This window comes from Rhagoletis zephyria, unplaced genomic scaffold, assembly GCF_001687245.7.
Source record: "Rhagoletis zephyria isolate East Lansing unplaced genomic scaffold, Rhagoletis_zephyria_1.1 Rzeph_scaffold_00350, whole genome shotgun sequence".
In the NCBI taxonomy this organism is placed as follows: Eukaryota; Metazoa; Arthropoda; class Insecta; order Diptera; family Tephritidae; genus Rhagoletis; species Rhagoletis zephyria.
Window position 1 is genome coordinate 45,788 of NW_016157434.1, and position 21,644 is coordinate 67,431.

Here is a 21,644-nt window from a genome sequence, read left to right on the forward strand (position 1 = left end):
CCTCATAATCCTAGATGCATTAGCCCTGAAACAGCATCCTGACTTGGCATACATTTTTCGATCTTTTGGGAAAGCAACGCTTACATACATATTTGGTAGTAACATCACAAACTTGTAGGATATTTTTTTTTATAACTTCGTTCCTTGGGCTCGAAATTGTTACCCCAAAATATTGGTTACAAAATATTTGTTAAATTTTAGTATAATAAAGTGCAAGTTTGAAGTAGCTAGGACTTACCGTTGGTTTTTGGGAACTTCCTTTGTTTACGGTGTTGCGAATTTTTTTATCAAAGTATATTCGACAATTTTTTATATGAAAGAAAATGAGCAGCACCTTCCACTTACACCTGATTGTATTCCATTTTATTGAGCTACAAAACTGCATCCCAAAAATTTTTCTAAAGTTGCTGATTAAAAAATTTTAAGTTTTCCTGAATTCTCACAGTTTTTGCACAAGTCCGAAATTAGGATCTAGGTTTTTGTTAAGACATCAGCTTTACTTTCATTAAAAAATAAATAACATTAAATAAACGAAAGAAAAATAAGCAAACCTTGCTTAAATATCGCGTCCCAATTTATATTTTGATCACTGTATGTGTTCCACGATTCGAGCTGTTAAGGCGTCGAAAATCAACAACCGAATATGATATAGAAACAGGACTTCAAAAGAAATACAAAACATTTGGCGTCCCGTATGAAATAAATAAATTACCAGATCAATTGGCGAAAAAAATGGGGAACAGTCTCCAGTACAAGAAAGGCGTAATTATAAGCAAAATACATACCTCTTTGATGCAGAAATGTCCAGAGTTCATTCACTCTTAAGCCCCGTATACAGCTCCCAGGAAAAATTAAAAATGCATATAAAATAACGTTCAAGAAATTAATTGCATAAAAATATTTGCAAGCCACAAATATCATCCTCGAAGATCGGAAAGAGCCATTAACGTCCGCAATATATAGCTTACCAAAAAACACAATCAGCGCGGAGGAATATGAAAAGTTCTTCAAAATTTCGGGAGCATGTTTATTGCCGGAGGCGAATATAACGCGAAACACATATTCTGGGGTTCTCCTGATATAACCTAATTACAAGCAGTTTAATTCAGCAATTACCTCAGGAGGACATCACTTTTCTGACTCATGTATTTGATGCAGTTCTCGCAACAGGCTTTCCACCGCCCAATTGGAAAGTTTCACAAAAATAATAATACACAAACACGGAAAAAGCGCAGGTAAAGTTAGATTATGCAGATTAATTAGTTTACTATCAATTGTATCCAAGGTCATGGAAGTGCTTTTCCTTAAATGGATACTTCCAGTTATAGAATCAACAATTTTTCTTCAGAAAAGGCCACAGTACAATTGAACAAGTTCACAGACTGGTTGATACAATTCACTCTGCTTTCGAACAAAAAAAAAAAAAACTATTGCATTGTCGCATTTCTCGCAAGCGNATCAATTGTATCCAAGGTCATGGAAGTGCTTTTCCTTAAATGGATACTTCGAGTTATAGAATCACCAATTTTTCTTCAGAAAAGGCCACAGTACAATTGAACAAGTTCACAGGCTGGTCGAAACAATTCACACGGCTTTCGAACACAAAAAAAAACTATTGCACTGTCGCGTTTCTCGTTCGCATTCGACCGCGTCTACCACAAAGGTAAGGCAAGCTGGACTTTTGCCATCGAAAACGGATATCGTCCATTTTGGCAGTTTCTCGCAGCTGGAACTAGTTCAGATATGGCACGCATATTTAATATTCACTTATCCCTAAGTATATTTTAGCTCGCTTCCTAGGTCCTTTTTAAATTTCCTTAATAAGCTAGCTTTAAAACTTTCAAAAAAATTATATAGAATTTCAAGTGAAACTGGCTCATAAATTTCACTAGATATATAAAAATTCGAAGCAATGCTTGGCCACAGATATATTGAAAAACTGGCCAACATTCAGAATTTTTTCTTACAAATTAATTTTTTTTGCATTGTATCTACTTTAACTTTTCCCATGACAGCTATGAATCTGCGTAATTGCTTTTTCAGAATTCTCTAATCCGTTTTTTATTACTTTTGGCCGCTNTCTACTTTAACTTTTCCCATGACAGCTATGAATCTGCGTAATTGCTTTTTAAGAATTCTCTAATCCGTTTTTTATTACTTTTGGCCGCTGTAGTACCATTGTGTGACGTTGTTTGGCCGAGCTTTTCCTGCGATTTGTGGCGTGCACTTTGACGTTGTCACACCTATAGTTTTACGCCGGCGATTGTATTTTTATGAGAAGCTGTTTTTCATGGGAGAAAAACATCGGAGGTTTGCGATTGCCTGCCGAGTGGCGACCGCTGAAAAGAAAAAAATCCTTTTTCTATGTATATATATTTTTTGCGATGTTGCTTTGGCCAGGGCTTGAAAGCAGGGCCCGCGGAGTACAAGCGCGCACTGCTTACCACTACACGCGGCCGCCCTCTACATATTCGCGAATTTAATACTCTATTATAACTTTCGACGAGTCTTTACATTTTCCCAGTAATTTGATAGGGGCTCGGTTATTGGAGGATAATCATCTCCTGAAAGTAGCTCGAGAAAGGAGTAGATTGGCTTCATTGATTACTCTTTTATAGTGGCGACCTGTGCTTGAAGGGCGATCCAGTAGTCTGGCAATATAAAACACAGATAATCTAAGGGTTCTTTCAAATACATATCGATAGCTTAGAGTGATAAGTTGCTAGGTCCACTTTTTATGAAAACTCATATTTTAATACAGGAGGCTAGAGAAATTGAAAATACATCCTTTATGTTCCGAAAATTGGATAGGGCCAAAAAAGTACGAAATCTTTTAATAAAAATCGACTCCCTCCTCTGATTCGTATGAAGTTTTGCTTTGCCAAAAATTTTGTATTCAAAGTTTTACGAAATACTTCAAGAAAATGGTTATACGAAGTTATTTCCTCTCCTGTAAAATTATTAAATTGGGACTTAGCTACTTTTCACTCTGAGCTAGCGAAATAGAACGGAATACTCTTTCTAGTCGCAGATTTCTTCAACAAATCCTGGACAGTTTCTGAACAAGAAATATTTAACTAAGTTATGCAATTCTAACGGTAGGGAAATATTTAAAAAGCTAGTGCATTTACTTGTGAAATGAATTTTTTTAGGTTTTCGGTACTGAAGCCTAGCATATTTTGCTATGCTGATCGAAGCTCTGAATCCGACGATCTCTAGAATCTAATGAAAGTAGCAAGTAAAGCAGAACACTCAATTTTCACTACATTTAAAATTGTTCATAGATGACGATTTCTTTTATTAATTTAATAATTATATTATTTAATAATAATCTTTATTAATCATATTATAATATTTGTATTTTATTTCTTCTTCATATTATAGTTATTTATGTATGTATGTATGCCATGTATATTTTGTATCATTTTGTTGATATTTATTGAAGATCGTTACATAATTTTATTTGAGTTGCTATTAGTTATGTTTATGTTTAACTTAGTTTAATTTTAATAAGAATAATAATCATAATTGTAATAACCATCATCCTTTATAATCAACTGGTTGCATAGACAATCTTTTTTGATTATACTAGAGCATCACAATGGTATTAATAAATATATATGTGGTTAGCAATAAAATTAACAAATAACTTAGAAAATAAGTCGTAAGAAAAGATAGATTAGAATTTCATTTATTTATGTTGGTATGTATTTTGTCAGTACGTACTATATTTTCTATTCAAATCGACTTAGTATCGTATTTTATCTCTTATTGTTTTAGTAGATATTTTTTTATTTTTTTGCACACTCACATTGGAAAATTATGTACTAAGTTTAAATGTTGCGACAATATCACGACCAATGACATCTACTAATTAATATTTGTTTACAGTTTTATAAATATTGCGATTTATTGTTGCATATTTGTATTCATTCGATTTGTCACAAAAAATGCACACGCATACATACACACTTATATATGTACATTTGTACATAAATACATTTAAAAGATTAATAAAAACATAAACTTTCTTGGAAAGAAAGTTTATAAATATATTATAAAAATGTTTATTAGGCCGAACCATTTGGGACAAAACTTTCAAATGCTAAGTTTTGAGCTTATTAATCATCTAAATTGATTTGTATGGCAAAATAAAAATATTAAACAAAATCACAAATAAAATTAATAGAAACAAGTAATTAAAAAAAATTAAAACCAGCTTTTATTTGTTAATAAAAATAATATTTTATTCCTTTAGTTATTTAATATAAACTAAATCCGACCGACCATAGATACAGGTTCTCAAAATATTTCGACCCCAAATATTTCAGCGCCAGCTATCGGGAACATTTTTTCGAGTTATTCCTTTTCACGTAAGTACTATACGTTTCAAATATTAACCAAATCGGCCCATAAATACGGGTTTCCAAACATTCGATTCTTTTCTAGTTCATTTCATGTCGCAAAAAGTTTTCTCATGCTTAATACTAGCCTTATCCTTGGTCTTAGTCTTCATATTCGTCTTCGTATTCGTATTCCACTTTGTCGTCGTATTTGTATTCAGCTCCGTTTTCACTTTCGTAAAACGTATTCATCTCCGTATTACTATTCGCGTTCGTCTTCGTATTTAGGTTCGCATTTATCTTGGCAGTCGTCTTCGTATTCGTCCTCATATTCGTCTTCGTCTTCATATTGGTTTTCTTATTTGTATTTGTCTTCGTGTGAATTTAGTATTTGTCTCCGTATTTGTGTTCGTGATCGCCTCGTTTTGATCTTTGGCTTTGTCGTCGAATTTGTCTCAGTAATTATCTTCGTATTCGTAATCCTATTCATCCTAGTATTCATGTTCGCCTTGATTGGTCTTCATATTCGTTTACGTATTTGCCCTTTTCTGAAATACATTTGAGTTTTTCTGAAATACATTTGTGCTTTTCTGAAATTCATTTTGCCCGTTCTGAAATACATTTGTGTTATTTGAAATACTGTTGGAAAAGGTGTAGATCTAAAAACATAGACAAAGTGCTGATCCATGTCCTTGTTCCAGAAATCTCCTTTATAAGTTAATACAGCGTCAGTTTGTCTTCTACATAGATAGAAAAATATATTTGTTAGAAGATGTGCACTGCGACCTTAGGTCTATTGTGGCCACAGAGCTTGTCATAACACCTCGTCCATTCGTAGTTCTCTGATGAAACCAAGCGGTTTCAAGGGCGGTAGAGAAAGAATATGCGCTACCTCTGGCCACATCCTTCCCAGGTATTTTAGCCTTCTTCTTGCAACCACATCGCTTTCTGAGAAGAGCGGCAGTGGGGTTTCTGCTTGCATATCACAGTACCGACACAAGTCGTCTACACTAATACCCAGGGTATGTATATGGTCCCGCTGCCTGCTGTAACCCGTTAGCAGCCCTGTTATAAATCTGAAGTTTGCCTTTTGAAGGGTTATTAGTCCCCTAGATCCGTTGGGATTCTTTTGCCTGCCTTAGTACAGGCTTGTTCTTCCAATGTGCTCTTCTGCTCTTAACTTTTCCTTGATGGTGTGAGGACCCGATGTATCTTCAACAAATTATTAAAGAAATAAATTTAAAGTTTACAGATTTCGCGTTATTTCCAGTAGTTAACTATTTGAGAGAGAATATGCAGATTGTTGTTCTCCAGCTATTCGATAATTGGACTCGGTTTTTCGAAACAGTTTTCCACCGGTTTGGAAATCTATAGGCGTTAACTTGATTTTTCGAATATCGAATAAACTTGTTTTTTTTATCGAACAAGCCGGTTTTTCATTTCATACAAATCTTGACCTCTCAATAAAAGTTTTGACTTTTTCAAAGTTTTTAAGCCTTTTTCCAGTTTAAGGGAAACCCCTAAATAGTAAATTATATCCTAGGTTATTTGGGAATGAACAATATATCATATAAGATTCCAATAAATGAATGCTTGGGGCTTAAACGTTAACAACCTGTTTGGTCGAGCTTCTTCTCCAATTCGAGTCCTGCTTCTTGATGTTGTGACACAAATGGAGAGAAGAAGAAAGTTTTTTTGCGGCGGAAGGCGACCGCTATTTGAAAAAGCTTGTTTTGATTTTCTGGGACCAGAAATTGAACCATAGATCTCCCGAGCGTTATACGGCTACGGCGACAAGAGCACTACTCAAAACCGAACAAATTCATACCAACATTATCATTTTCACTGTATGAAAGCTATGCAAAATAAAGCCGGTTTTTCGGTTTTTTTCTAAGTTTCAAAATCGATAACCGGTCTTTTTCAAATTTCAAATTTTTTAATAGCGCATAACCCGGTTTTGGAAAAACGGTAACCGGTTTTTTTTCATTTAAATTTTTTTAATAGCTCGTAACCCGGTTTTGGAAAAATGGCAAATAATCGAACACCCTAGTAATCATATAAAAAATATACTTACGATTACAGATCCATCGAGTAAGAATCACTTTTTTCAGGATTTTGGGTTTACAATTCACTATAATTTCCTAACGGGTTTTTTTTTTAAGGAACTTCCCTTTTATTACCAATTAAAGACATACTGGCAATACTCGTTGGCGTTGTCGCTTGAAAGCGAAATAAAAACGACAAATTTTCAGAAACATATCTGTATTCTCATTTTGAAACGAATATGGTAACGACACAGAAACATTTCTTATGTGACTTAAGAACTAAATTTCAAGGAAAATAACCGTTAAATACTAAGCATTTTATTTTTAGACCAATCGTAAAATCGTCATTTTTAATTTTCATATTTTTCAATCAAGAATAATCATTAAATTTGGATTTTTCGGCTATTTATGACCGATTTAAAACTTATAAGATCTACAAAATTAAATCTGAAAAACGGTTATAATTAGTTCGAAAAAATAAATATCAAGAATAACTAGCAAAAATTGATCAAAAAAATATAGATCCCAATATAGCGATTATGTTTGATTGAAAAACATAGTCATAAAATAGCGGTTAAATTTCCAATCTAATTTGAACAATTAAATTACGATTTTTATTAAAAATATCAAAACCATTAGCCGATCCCTGCTAAATTGAAATTATTGTCGATGTCTTTGCCGTTTCAGCAATATTAAGAATGCAAATTTAGGAACGAGGCGACGATAAAAGCGACAACGCCAATAAGAATAAGTCTTACTGTGTCGAAAACTAAAGATTCTATAAATAAATTGATTCCGCCCCACAGTTAGGCTTCAGTACTGGTATGTAGGTAAATCCATGATAAAAATATAGTAAGGTAGAACCGCTGAGAGTCACTTTTGAAATTCTTGACGTTTCCAAACAATTTAATTTTTAAATTTACTCACAAACTCACACACACATTTTCATTTTCAATCTCAAGCAACAACAATTTCGAACAATTTCAATTTTTTATTTTCACTTTTATATGATTTTAAAATGTTGGCAAACTTCAAAAAAAAAAATCATGGCCGACAAATTGAGAGAACGGTTCTACCTTGCTATGTTTTTATCATGGGTAAATCGGCCATTGTACAAATTTGCTGAATACGTCAAATCGTGCAAAGCAGGGGCGGGGGGGTTTTGGGGGCGTCTATGTATTAAAACACAGACCACACAGGCCACAGACTGACACGTAGTTTAACACCCAAAACCCCCCGCTGGTTCCGCCACTGGTGCAAAGGATACTAAAAAAATTCTCTACAAAGTCGTTTATTTGTTGGTTTGGATAACATCACCTTTTGCTGGATCTTAGATTACCCATTCCAATGAGTGCTTTACTTTCCTGCGATTTCTTAAGTCTAATGTTAGAAATTATTCCTGAAGTCTAATGTTAGAAATTAAACCTGATCCAAGCCCACCGTGAACGACGTCTGGGCACTAATTTCAAGTAAGGTTGTACAAGCTGAAATAAGAATAAAAGAGAATTCTATTTTTTCAAATCCTGGTTGCGACGCCAACATTTTTTTTTTTAATTGTGAAATTTTCGTGAGTCTTTATTTTTTAAGTAGAATATATAAAGGATTTCCTCATGATGTTTATAATTTTAAGAACCTCACTAATATGTATATGCATTAAGCCGTATCACGACATATGAAACAAAAAGAGTTAAGCGTGTGTCAGTTTTATTTAAACACTTATGTATGTCTAGAAAAAATTTTGGATGTAAACAATTTTTTTATGCACCCGCTAAAAACCGCTAAATCGCGTTTCTTTGCTATAACTTTCTTATTTTATATCCGATTTTTTAAATCTTTACGTCGCCGAAAAGGTTGAGGTCAGGACTATAATTGACGACCTTGCTAAAAAGGATTAGGCTAGGCTTAGGGTTTGATCCAGCGCTTAACGAAACTAAAGCTAAGTACCACCTGAAAGCACTAAAATGATTTCCGCCTTTTCAGACACACGATACTCTTAGCAGGGTAATAAGAGCTGAGATCTGGTATGTAAGTACTGGAACGGAATACTTGAGGTCAATGAACTTTGAAACAAACCAAAAAATGTGTTCTCGAGACAAAAACATCGATATTTTATATCTTAAGACTTAGGCCGGTAGGACTTTCGATAGGTTCGATCCTTGATCCGAGCAACTAAAAATAGGTAGTATTTTTCGAACAGCACCCGCTCCTTGTCGCATTTTCCCCATAGAAAAAGCATGCGCTGTATTGGCCGCCTCAACTTGCACATTGCAAAATGAAATGAGCTTTAAAACTAAATACCCGAAATTTTACAAAAAAAAATTCGTATCAAAAATTTTTAAATTTTTTAAATTTTATATACTCGGAGATTTGGCATTGCCTGTCGAGGGGCGACCGCTATTAGAAAATGTTTTCTAATTTAGATGTTGTCCGGACTAGGGCTCGAACCCAGGTCCTGCGGAGTGGTAGTACGCGCTTTAAAACCACTCAGCCACGGTAGCCACAGATTTTATTATAAAAAAATATTGGTTGTAAGTTATGCGTGACCGCCAATGTATTTAGAGCGCGAATTCCAAAAGAATAGACAGCTGACAATTTTTTTTCGGCACAAATATTCTAGAGATTGTTAAACAACAAAAATATATGTATGTATGTATGTAATAATCTAATAAAATAAAACTTCAATTTAAATTGAATAAGTATTACCACTTTAATCAAATTCTCAAATTCAACTCACAAATTAGTACAAGCGAAATTATGCATAATAAAAATATAAAAACTCATGTAACTAAATAATTATACTTAATACAAAAAAAAACTTAAATCCATAACATAAAAAATATGTAGTGTTTGTCATAATGTACAGTCGAATAAAAATATGAAAAAGGAAATAAATGGTTAATCATTTAGCGGTGCACCAGCTTTCAGTTATACATAGTATATAACTATTTATGTGCACGTATGTACATACATATGTGTGCATGCGCGTACATTGTTGGAACATTTTGTGTCATACATGTATGTATTTCATTTTTCTCTTTACCTTCAATAATTTACTTATTTCTTTATGTATGACGCTAAACGCAATAATGACGCATGCATTTGTTTTATTTATTTATTTATATTTATGATTTATATATCATTTTAATGTTAATGCGAGAAACTTAATAGCTAAAAACATACAGACATTCATTTTATTCACAATTTTGTAATTTTTTTTTTCTTTTTTAGATTTTTTTTATTATCCTGTAGGTAATATTGTTTTTATTTTTTTTTTTGTTCGAAAAAATCTATTTTCTCAGTTTTATAGACAAAGTTTTTGTGTTAAAAAATGCTTCTAAAAAGGTTTAATATATTTTTTTTTTGTTCTGTTTTTGTAGAATTTTATTTTGTTTGCTCGGCTTGATTGGTTAGTTTATACTTAATATTCACTTTACGCTCGCGCTATATTGTGTATTGATGTATGCAGTTGACACGCGTTCTACTGCAACTGTATGTATGTATGTATGTATGAGATTTGTATTTGTGGTTTTATTGCATTATATTTTTTCTGCGTTATTCTATCCTTTTCATGCTCCTTATTTTTTATGTATGAGATTTTGATATTTTTTTAGTTGTTTTTATTCATTTTCATAATACTGAAAATACGACTAGACATTTATATGTATGTATGTATATGTATATGCATGTATAATAATTATATCTATATATATATATGTATGTAGCAATATATTGTATGTATAAATAATTTTTCTCATTTTTTGTTTTATTTAATTACCGGGTGGTCAGTGTTTTCACTTCATTTCCTTTCATTTGCTTTACTCACATTAAATATTCGCTTAGGCGAATGCTTTTTTTGTGTACTATATTTTCTAACAAATATTCAAAAAAATGTGTTCGATATTTTTTTTTAATTTTGTTGCGGCTACAGACGTAAAGCAGGGGGCAATCAACAATAGTGGCTAAAAATAATTTAAGAACTCACTTACGGAAAGTTAAGAAATTTTTTAATTTTGAAAAAAAAATTGCACAAAATTTACTTTTTACCGTTTTATTAAACAATTCGGCAAAAACCTATGAACTTTGCCTTCCGGGGTTTTCGCTCAGCGGGACTAACGGTTCATCGGTCCAGCAATAGGCCGCAGGAACTTCCATATCCTACCTGTGAGGGGATATAGTGACCGCAAGGCTGCCTTGTCTAGCCAATTCAGAAGCACTGCAGTTACCTGCAAAATCGCTGTGCCCTGGCAACCCGATCGGCTTAATGTGTATGTATTTGGGGGTGATCAAAAGAGGAAGGCCACGCATTTCCTGAGCAGTTCCGATGACACTATAAGCAATCCTAAGGCCGTGTCTGCCGCTATGCTGTCAGAGATAGGCGCCACGCCAGCTTAAGAAGCGCCTTTGAACACGTACGACATTCCACCAGCCATAAGGACCCGAAACCAGGAAATCGTATACCCTGGACAGGAGAAAGCACCCTGAAACTTACCCTAAGTAGGTAGTTTCAACAGATTTGCAATTATCTGTAATGTTGCTACACCTGGAATCCAACTCGTCTTTAACTGGAAAGCATTCAGTGGCGACTGAAACAAGTCGGATATTACCTGACCTAAAACCAATTGCAACTGCGCTGGTAGTGTCCGCGGGCTGATTAATATATTTCCTTAACCTTTGTTCCAGAAGTTTCCTGGGGAATGAGAACCTGCTCTCCCTTCCCACGGCACTCGGGTATACCAAATGGGAACGAACCAGATTGAAATATGGCCAAGGCTGTTGCTCCAGCAACATTTTCAAAAAACTCTTTGGAGGAACTTGTAAGTAATACAACAAAAACTTGCCGTATGGTGCAACGAGCTGCGGCGGCCTTACATTCAATGGCTACGCCTACAACGCTAAGAGTACAACTCCACAAAAAGCTTTTCAGATTTTCAGCGCTCTATTCAGCTAGACATTTTAAATTGCGGTTAGATTTTTTTGTGTATTTGGGGTATTCACAACGGTGTCGTAAGTGTCGTATTGTTAATGTCGTAAACTTTAAGTACCATCAAAGTCATATTATGAATTTTCGCAGTGTTAAAAAATAGTTGGTTGTGGGTTAAAGTTCTCTAAACATTAATTTGAGCTTTCAAAGTTTAGGACATACAAAAATACGACACTTACGACACCGTTGTGAATCTCTCAATTATTTTTCTAAATTTTACAGAATATACTTAGCTACTCATCCGCATAATTGCGTGCTCGGTTAAGTGCAATTTTTTTTTTCGAAACGCATATTTACTTGTAAAACTGTAATTTTCAGATACATGTAAGTTTTTGCAACACTTTCGGTTTAATTGCACATCCCTTTAAGTGCATATTTAAGAAAAAATAGCTGCATTATTCTCTCAGGGGTATAGAATCATTACAAAAAAACGGTATGTACTGCTTCAAATCATATATTGTTGATTACCACAGCAGTGTTGAAAATTCATTTTTACATTCAATTGACACCATTAACTATACAACAGAGATTTCGTAACACCAAGGGCCATTTTCCCGGTCATTAGTTAACTATTGGTTAACTAATGGATGCACATTAGTTAACTGCAGTCAACCAATAGTCAAACTGATATTGTGAAACATATTAGTTAAGTAATGACTGTGAAAATGGCCCTAAGAAAATACATTTAACCAAGTAAAGAAATTTTGAAAATGCATAGATTTAAAAAAGTTGAATGTAAAGGCTGCTTACGAAGTACGGATTCTCATCTTAACGTTTTTTTAAATGCTAAATGATTTTATTTTTTTTATTTTTTTTTACGCTACTTGCCGCCCAGGTTAATGTCCTAATTTTGGAATTTTTCAAAATGCATATTATGGCTAACATTTTGTTCTACAGTTATTGTTGTTACATATTGCTATTGTATGTATGTTTGTATGTAGCTTAACATGATTTTTCCTCACTGTTACACACGCGTTAATATTATACAAAAATGTGAAGAAACATACAAATAAATTTAATTTACAAATATTTAGGGTTATAGTTTAAAAGAAGAAAGCATTATGCAGCTACATAAAGATGTTAATTAAATTATACAATCCTATCATATACAGTTGCAGGTATGTATGTAAATATAATATACAATTTTTATCGAAAATTAGTTGTACATAATATACTCGTAAATAAGATAAATCACCACAGTTTGTTGGTTTAAACTTTAAAGTAAAAAAATGCAAGGGAGGTGTTGTATTAGGTATGTAAGTGTGGATATATGTACATATAAGTATGTACATACTTAAAACATACATATTTACAAACGTTTGTATGTATGCATGAAATACATTACATTGGATCAAGTTCTGTTTGAGATTTTGGCATTCGTATTTTTTTTTTTAGATTTTCATTTTAGTTACATATTATTATTTTTTTAACCTTGTCAGTTTTTATAAAATTGCAATCAACCGATTTGATTTATATGTACTTGTTTTTTGTATTGTAATTATGTACATAAATGCAAATTCAACTTAATACTTCTTTTAAAGTTTTTCTTTAAGTGAAATTATTTACTTAAAACAATTTTTGTTAAGGTAATATGTACGTAAGTATTATTTAAAGAAAAATTTGCAACGCTATGCAATTTTTGAAATCGCGCTCAAATTTACCTTTTATTCGTTTGAACAAACATCGTAAACAATCAATTATACTAAGTCTAATAGAGCAACAACAAATCGTATTGGCAGGCAATTTTGCTTTAAACACAAATTTGTTATTCTTTAAAATAAAATATGTTACTAGTTTGTACACCCGCGTCAAAATTATAATCACACCACATATTGACAAGTTTAAGCAATTTATTGTTTGCCATTTAATTTTATTTATTTTCTTTTTTTGTATAAATATGGTTTATTCTTTAACACAAACCGTACAAATCCAAGTTTCCAATTTTGTGCAATATTTAGAAAAAACTTCAACAAATTTTTTCGACTACATTTTTTAGAAAGAGTTTGAGCATGCAGTTTTGTAGCCCATTAAATTTTAGTGCAATAAAGTGCATGTTTCAAGAAGCTAATATATATAAATTTTTGGTTTTTTTTTTTGTTTTATGAAGCTGTTGCTCTTTTTCTCTATAAGAAGTATGTATAAAAAAAATCCTCAAACAAACTTTGTATTAAAAAAGATGCACAACAAAGCCAGCTAAAAAAAAATCTAAAAATCAAGGGTTTTTTTAAACTTGCCTTTTATTATACTTAAATTGAATGGGGTGAAAAACTGCATGCTCAGCATTTTCTAAATAATCTAATTGAAAGGCTTGACACTTGCACAAAGTTTCATATGGTTTTTGTTAGAGAATAAACTTTTTTTTTATTAAAAAAATTTTAAAATTAAAGTGAAAAATAAATAATTTGTTTAAAATTGTCAATATATGGTGCGCTTAAAATTTTGAGACGGGGTATATTTACATATCGCATCCTAAATCAAAATCTATCAAAACTTAAAAAATTCTAAATGTTAAGGAGGCAAAAAAAAACGATTAATGCTGCGGCAAGCAAAACAAAAAAAGTCTTAATTAATAGTTATTTTAACCGACTTCACAAAAAGGAGAAGGTTATCAATTCGTCGGAATATTTTTTTTTTATGTACGATAGTCTTAAATTTTTAAACGAGAATTAAAGAAGGTTTTGTTTTTTGCTTAAAAATTACTTGTTCCAATTAAGTTTTAAGGAAAAAAAAACACAATTTTGAAAAATTTTTAATTGTGACTGTTTCTGGTTTAGGATGCGATAACAACACAGCGTAGAATCAAATAAATTATATGAAGTTCGATATAACTCATCCAACTTTTCTCTTATATTTTGCTCATATTTCGCTTAGCTTTTTGCTTTGTGCTTTTGCAGCTTTTCCTCACTCTCTGCAGTTTTTTAATGTTGCTGTTTTAATTTTTGTTTGCCTCTCTAATTATTGCGTACATACATACAAATTAATACAAACAATAAAATGCATTATTTTTATATTATACACATGTGTATATACTATGTATATATTCGATTTACATATACTTAAAAGCTATTACAATTACATAAACTATCGACACGCAAATACACCAGTATAAGATTACTACAATGTAAGTTTTTTTTTCGTTAATATTGTTACAGCCAGTTTCACGAAAGCAATTTAAGTAAAAAATTATTTAAAATTTAAATTTTAAATGGAAATTGACAGAAAATAAGAAATCATTTTCTATTTAAATTGCTGGTGAAACTGGCGGTTAGTTTTATTTTCTTAAGTTGTACAATGCTTTTATTCTTCCTTTTTTTGTGTATGCATATTCATTTTAAGTATAAATTGAAAAAAAAATCTTCAAATATCATTTTATGCATACATATTTATCTCATTCACATTTCTATTTGTTTCTTTGCTTCTGCTCGCAATTATGCTAATATTGTTTTTTTATACTATATTGTTTTTCTTATCTATTTATTTATATAATTTTTATCAGAATTAGGTACATTTAAAAAAGATTATTACAAGTAATTGTTGTTAGAAACGTACATATACATACATATTCATCTATATACCTTTTTTTTCTGCTGAATTGCATTTGCTTTAACAGCTTCCACTTTCACTTAATAACTGCCTCCAATAACTGCTTATAATTTGCGTTTTAATTTTTAAATGTATGTACTTTTTGTTCGTTTCACCTTTTGCTTTAATACATATTTTATAAAAGTGACTAAAAAACTTGCTACTTATTTTTTAGTTCCTGTGCCACATTATTTTTAAAAAGTAGTATTTTTACATACTCTTTTCACCTTTTATTTTACACGTTTAGTAGAAATAGCAGACATTTATAAATACAATACAAATACATATACTTAGTTTTTTTTTGTTTTTGTTTCCCCTTGAACAGTGTAAAATTAAAAATAAATACAAAATTTCACTTTTAGTACATTTTTTAGACTCGGCGTTAGTCGATAGGTTTTAGTACCACTACTACTTACAGATACAAATAGTTAGTTATATTTACATAGATGTAATAAATATAAAAGAATTTAAATGTTAAAAGCATTGTAGTTTTGTTTTCATGTAGACCTCTATGAAGCTAAGTTTAAATATTTTACTTATATTTTTTAACTTTTTTTTTCAAAGTAATTTTTGGTTACTGGGTAGATTTTCGATGGAATAGGAGCGTAGAAAATGTGGCGCTCAGCGTAGAGTATAGAGCACAGAAAGCCTGAAAAGCTTGTATGGAGTACTACACTACTGAGTGATATATTCCGTCCTTTAACAGCCAGTTTCACCAAACTATTTAAGTGGAAATTAACTTTAATTTAATTTTGTATTTAATTCTAATTTAAATAATTTTCAGTTTCAATAAACTAATTAATTAAGTGAGTAAAAAGTGGTTGTAAAACAGACTAGGCCAGCGAATGCTTCCATTTGTACTGAGAGCTTTTGAAAGCTTTGGCACGCTGTGTTGTAAAAGCAGGGCTGGTATACAAGTAAGCAGCAGATACACAATGATCAGGTGATTAAACGTGTAACACCTCTGAGTGTGGTTATTCTGAATTAATTTTTATTTAAGTGAAGAGCATAGGTCACTTAAATCAAAATTAAAAGTGATTGGTGAAACCAAAAATTCGAAAATAATAGTAATTTTAACTTAAATAATTTGGTGAAACTGGCTGTTAGGCTATATTTCCGACTGCCAGATCAAGCTAGCATTTAAAAGCTTTGATGTACATATATAAAATCGCTGTTTTAACTAGCCACATATTACCTTACTTGTACTCCCTAATTTGCTGATAAAGTTGGGAAGAGAAGAGCAGGTTGATTTTGAAATTCAACAACGCATGCGGTTGCCAATATGACGTACTTCATACAAGAACACAGCAGGTATTAACCCTCTAACGCTCAGTTCTATAATAATGAAAAAAAAATACCAGACAACTTTTTCTAAACTACAGCCTCATTGCGTAAGTCGTAAATTAGGCTGAATTGTACGACTCGACAACATTAGCATTGTCTACGGTCGTGCTGAAATAAGTAAACGACGAAAATTGTCGAAAACTATGCAGTGCTGCCAAGTTCTTCCGTTTTAATACACTAGTCGAGTGGAAATTTTAGGCAATGACGCTAAATTTTCGATACGATTCGACTCTCGAAAAACGACTTGCATTCGGCACGACTCTCGCAATGAGGCTGCTAATTTCGATTCGACAAGTTCAAATTAGGCATTCAAATTTCATTTCACTTTGATTCTTATCCGTTAGGTGAAGAAACGTGAATAACTGCCTCAGGGCTCTGTTGGCGCTTTAGCTGATTTACATTTAAATGTTTATGTGGGTTGATTACAATTAAATGTTTACATTAATTACTGAACATGATTGTGATACTCAAAAAAGCAGTTTTTGGCGTTTGAGTCATATATAGATATTTCATTTTGAACAAAAACCCTGAATTTTTGAAGTTTTTTGGAATCGAAGAAATCAAGCAAGTCTTCAAAAAAAACAAAATTAGCAATAATCTATGAGATTTTGTAGCAAGTTCAAAGCAGCACATTATACTAAAATTGAACTGACTATAAGTCTGCATACCAATTTATTTTAGTGCTGACCAAAAAGTTTGAAATTTTGCTAAAAATTTGCGAAATTTTTCTAAATATTATATAAAACATGAAACTCAAATTTAAACGGTTTATATTACAGAATGAACTATATTTTTATAATAAATTTACGATACCTCATTTTTTTTTACGATTTCGTGAATTTACTTTTTTCATTAAACATACCTTTTCTTCCTCACTGAATATACTCAGCCGCAATGCGAATGTGGTGTCGAGTGCAAGTCGTTTCTCGAGAGTCGAGTCGAATCGAAAACTGCATGGCATTGCCTAAAATTTCGACCCGGCTAGTGTATTAAAACGGAAAAACTTGGCAGCACTGTATAGTTTTCGGACGATTTTCATCGTTTATTAATTTCAGCACGACAGTAGGCAATGCCAATGTTGTCCAATCGTACAATTTAGCCTAATTTATTAAAAAAAAAAAATGTTTACCAAAAAAAGTGGGTCAGATTTTAACATTTATATTATACCAAAAAATACAAGACCAATTTTAACTTTTACTTTTGACCGAAAAAATAAAAGTAAAATTTCAACTTTTCTTTTTGACGAGAAAAATAAAAGTTAAAATTTACGTGTAATTTTTGTTGGAAAAAAACGGTTTATTTGCTGGCTATTTTGAAAAAAGTCCAACCAATTTGATTCATATAGGACTAACATTCCCTGGCTAACAAGCATCGCATATAAAAATGTTAAATAGGCAAATTCTTTCCCCACTGACTTTTCGAATTGAGATTTCGAAGATAACTATTATTTTCGTTCCCTGTTCACAAAACGAAGACTTTTAGCTCGACTGTAGAGAAAGTTTTAGGGGCTTCGAGAAGTACGCGCATTGTTATAGTTATGTTGCAGGAAAAGCTCGGTTTTATCGCTACAAAATAAAGCTTGCAGCTTACGTTGGTGTCATTGTTGTTGCCGTTGTTGCTGTAGTTAAGCAGCAGTGCTCAGTGCTGCGATCGTTTTTGCTTTTAGTTTATTGAAAACAAAATCTTAAAAGCTCCCAAAACTTCATTTTCAGATAAACTGAAAAGCTCGTAAATTTCTTCAGGTATTTTACTTGAATCACGCTTTTCTGGTAGCATAAAAAACTTTACCTTTAGTATTTTTGCCTTCAAAATGCTAACGGTATTAAGCTTTAGGGCTTTCACCATCACTTTTGTTCAGCGACGATCAGCGAGTGCTTTTACTCCGCGCGCGTCTATATTAAATTTATAGAAAGCTTTTAAAAGCAACTCTTGAGGATAAAAACAACAGATTTTCCTCTATGTAAGGATTTAAGATGTGGGACATCCTTAACAGCAGTTTTTTTTTTAGTAGAATTACAGCCAGTTTCACCAAACTCATTTAAGTGGAAATTAATTTTAATTTAATTTTTTATTTAATTCTCATTTAAATTATTTTTAGTTTCAATAAGCTATTTATTTAAGTGAGCAATAAGTGGTTGTAAAATAGACTAGGCCACCGAAAGCTTTCATTTGTACTGAGAACTTTGAAAGCTTTGACACGCTGTGTTGTAAAAGCAGGGCTGGTATACAAGTAAACAGCAGATACACAATGATCAGGTGATTGAACGTGTAACACCTCTGAGTGTCGTTATTCTGATTTAATTTTTATTTAAGTGAAGAGCATGCCACTTACATCAAAATTAAAAACAAATTAAAATTGATTGGTGAAACCGAAAATCAAAGTAATTTTCACTTAAATGAATCTGGTGAAAAAGGCTGTTAGAATATTGGACTGGGAAATAGCACTCCTAAGTAACCATTTGATGATAGTTCTGCTCTCGCACTGGTCTAATTTAATAGCTTTGGTATTCAGCCTCATTGCGTAAGTCGAACATTAGACTAAATTGTACGACTCGACAACCACGGCATTACCTACTGTCGTGCAGAAATAGGTAAACGACGAAAAACGCCGAAAACTACCCATTGCTGCCAAGTTTTTCCTTTTAATACACTAATCGAGTGAAAATTTTGGCAATGACGTGAAATTTTCGATACGAATCGACTCTCGAAAAACGACTTGCATTCGACACGACTCCCGCAATGATGGTGATTAAGTGTAACGCGCTCGAGACACTTTGCTCTATTCAAATACATAAGTGCCATATCTTGACTTGTGAACTCGAGATAACATACAAAAAATAATAATTACAAATTTCTAAAACCTATTGAGCACATGGTTCCGAAAACTTTTGACAGCCGAGTTTCTACATTTCTCCACAACGCCAAGGCGAATTCATATAAGGTGTTATCGATTCAACAAATACAACAATTACTTGTATTTTGTTTTTGCTTTCAGTGGGCCATTGTCAAATTTCAGCTATTCTTCCCCGAATGAAAAATGGCGATAGAAAATGCAAACACTCGCGTTTTCATTTCACTCACTCAATATAGAATTTTGACAATCAAACGCTACTCACAGCTGATGAAACAACGCCACCTTATATAAATTCGCCAGCGCCTTCTCTTGTCATTAAAAGCATTTGCGCATTATATTCGAACTGAGTAGAAATCGCCAAGAGTAAGTGGGTGTTAAGCCACGGGCAGGACTTTTAAAAGCTTTCTTTGCTTGTATATCGGTGATGAAAAACAAAAGTGTAAATGTGTTAGAATTTTTGCCTAAATTACTCAGCAATGTCTTGCAGGAAGTTCTCTCCGTCCATTATCGATTTATTTAGATCAGAATAGGTCTTGAGTCGTGTACATGTGCTGCTAAATTGGCTATCTGTCTGTTGTTGGCCCATAATATATTCGGTAAAGGTATGGGAAAAAAGTAGATACAGTTGTGTCAAAATATGTTGACAAAATTTGTTGTCAAATTATGAAAACCAGCCTTAAGCCAGTCACAACCAAAACATATCCAACTTTTTAAGCTTTCTATAGATTTTCTATGAACAGCACGTGTGCCTTAAAATATGCAAAAATTAAGCTGAAGGGCACGACAATATGAAGTGGTAGCAAGAGGGTCAAGTAATGTTCCTTTGTAGAATTTTTATAGTTTAGATCACACCTGTTATTTATTTATAGATTTCCCGGCGACTGAAATTTTGTGTAGCAATTTCTAAAATACCGCTGCTGAGCGCCATATTTAAATTTTTTTGTTGCGATGTTGTTTCGTGAGTATGGTAGGTACATACTTATTTAATAAATTTTTAAAATATGCTACAGATATGTTTAAAAAACTTGTGTAAATAAAATATTAATAATGAAATATATAAAAAATAATTAGTTTTGATTTTTTTTTTGTAATACGTACATGATTAATGGGCATAGCTCTTAGATTAGAAATATTTCGTACATTTTTTATGTTTTTTTTTTATGTATTTATGCGTTAAATATTACACGCTTTAGTTGCAAGTGGTACACTAGTACAGTAAAATTCATATAAACAAACGTAGAAAAGCGAAAAAATATTTTAAATAAAAGGTAAGAAAATGTATGTACGTATGTGTAGTTAAAAAGTAATATTTACGAACAATTCGTATCTTTGGTATAGGTGTGAACAATTTATATATAGATAGGTAAATCGAAATGAGAGAAAAAAAATATTACAAGAAAACTGAAATTATGAAAAGGCAAATAGATACATAATTGCAGTACGCATGTACTATAACGTCACACTGTTAAAGGTCCGAAGAGATGTTTTTTTTTTTTGGAAAATATGTTTTTTATCAGTGTATGAAAGTAACCGTCAATATCAAGATTTTAATTTTTAGATCATACGTTTTATTTTCTCGATCAAGAATAATCGTTAAATTTGCATTTTTATTTGTTTTGACAAATTTAATCTTTATTTTGTAATTTTTATTTTTTTCGATAATTTTAACGGTTAAATGGAAATTGCGTTTTTATTACCAATTGAAATCTATAATAAATAACGATCAAAAATAAAAATCTCAAATAACGATAAAAAATGTATCTAAAAAATTAAAATCAAAAAATAAAGGTCAAGTTTGATCGGAAAACTAGAAATCCAATTTTAACGATTAAATTATGATTTTTATTATAACGACGAATGAGTCTAAAACTGTCTGCACTTCGAGTACTTTTTCTTAGAAGATCCCAGCGATCGACCCTTTTTCGCTTTGAACTGAAAAAAAAAACTTTTATATGCTGCTAAAATTTGATACTAGGACATTCGATTGCAATATTATTGAACATTTTATTGCCCGCCGAAATAGCCGGATTTAATTATACTGAAATAGTAACCGAATTTGTAAACTAAGCAAAGAAACTTGCTACAAAGTAAGTACAAAGCGGCAGTTATTTAACTTAACTTTCGAAAAACATTTACTAGATGCATACCACTAGCTTAAGAGTGAAAAGTTGGTAGTCCACTGTCTTTCACTCTAAGTAACGATATGTTTTAACCGGTACAATGGTAAAAGTGTGGAGCCGTCTTAAGCGAATAGTAATTTTTGAACAGTTCAAAGTGCAATGAGAGGACTAAATATCATTCTTTAAAAAAGCTAGAGAATCAGGATATCTCAAATAAGCCAGAAATACGAACTTTAGAAACATAAACTTAGTTAAATATGTTTTACCACCACTGTACAAAAATTAGCTTTAGGTTGTAAAGCAAAAATTAAGGATGAAATGCAAAAAAAAAAAAAATATTCTACATACATACATACTTAAATAGCAAACATTTTT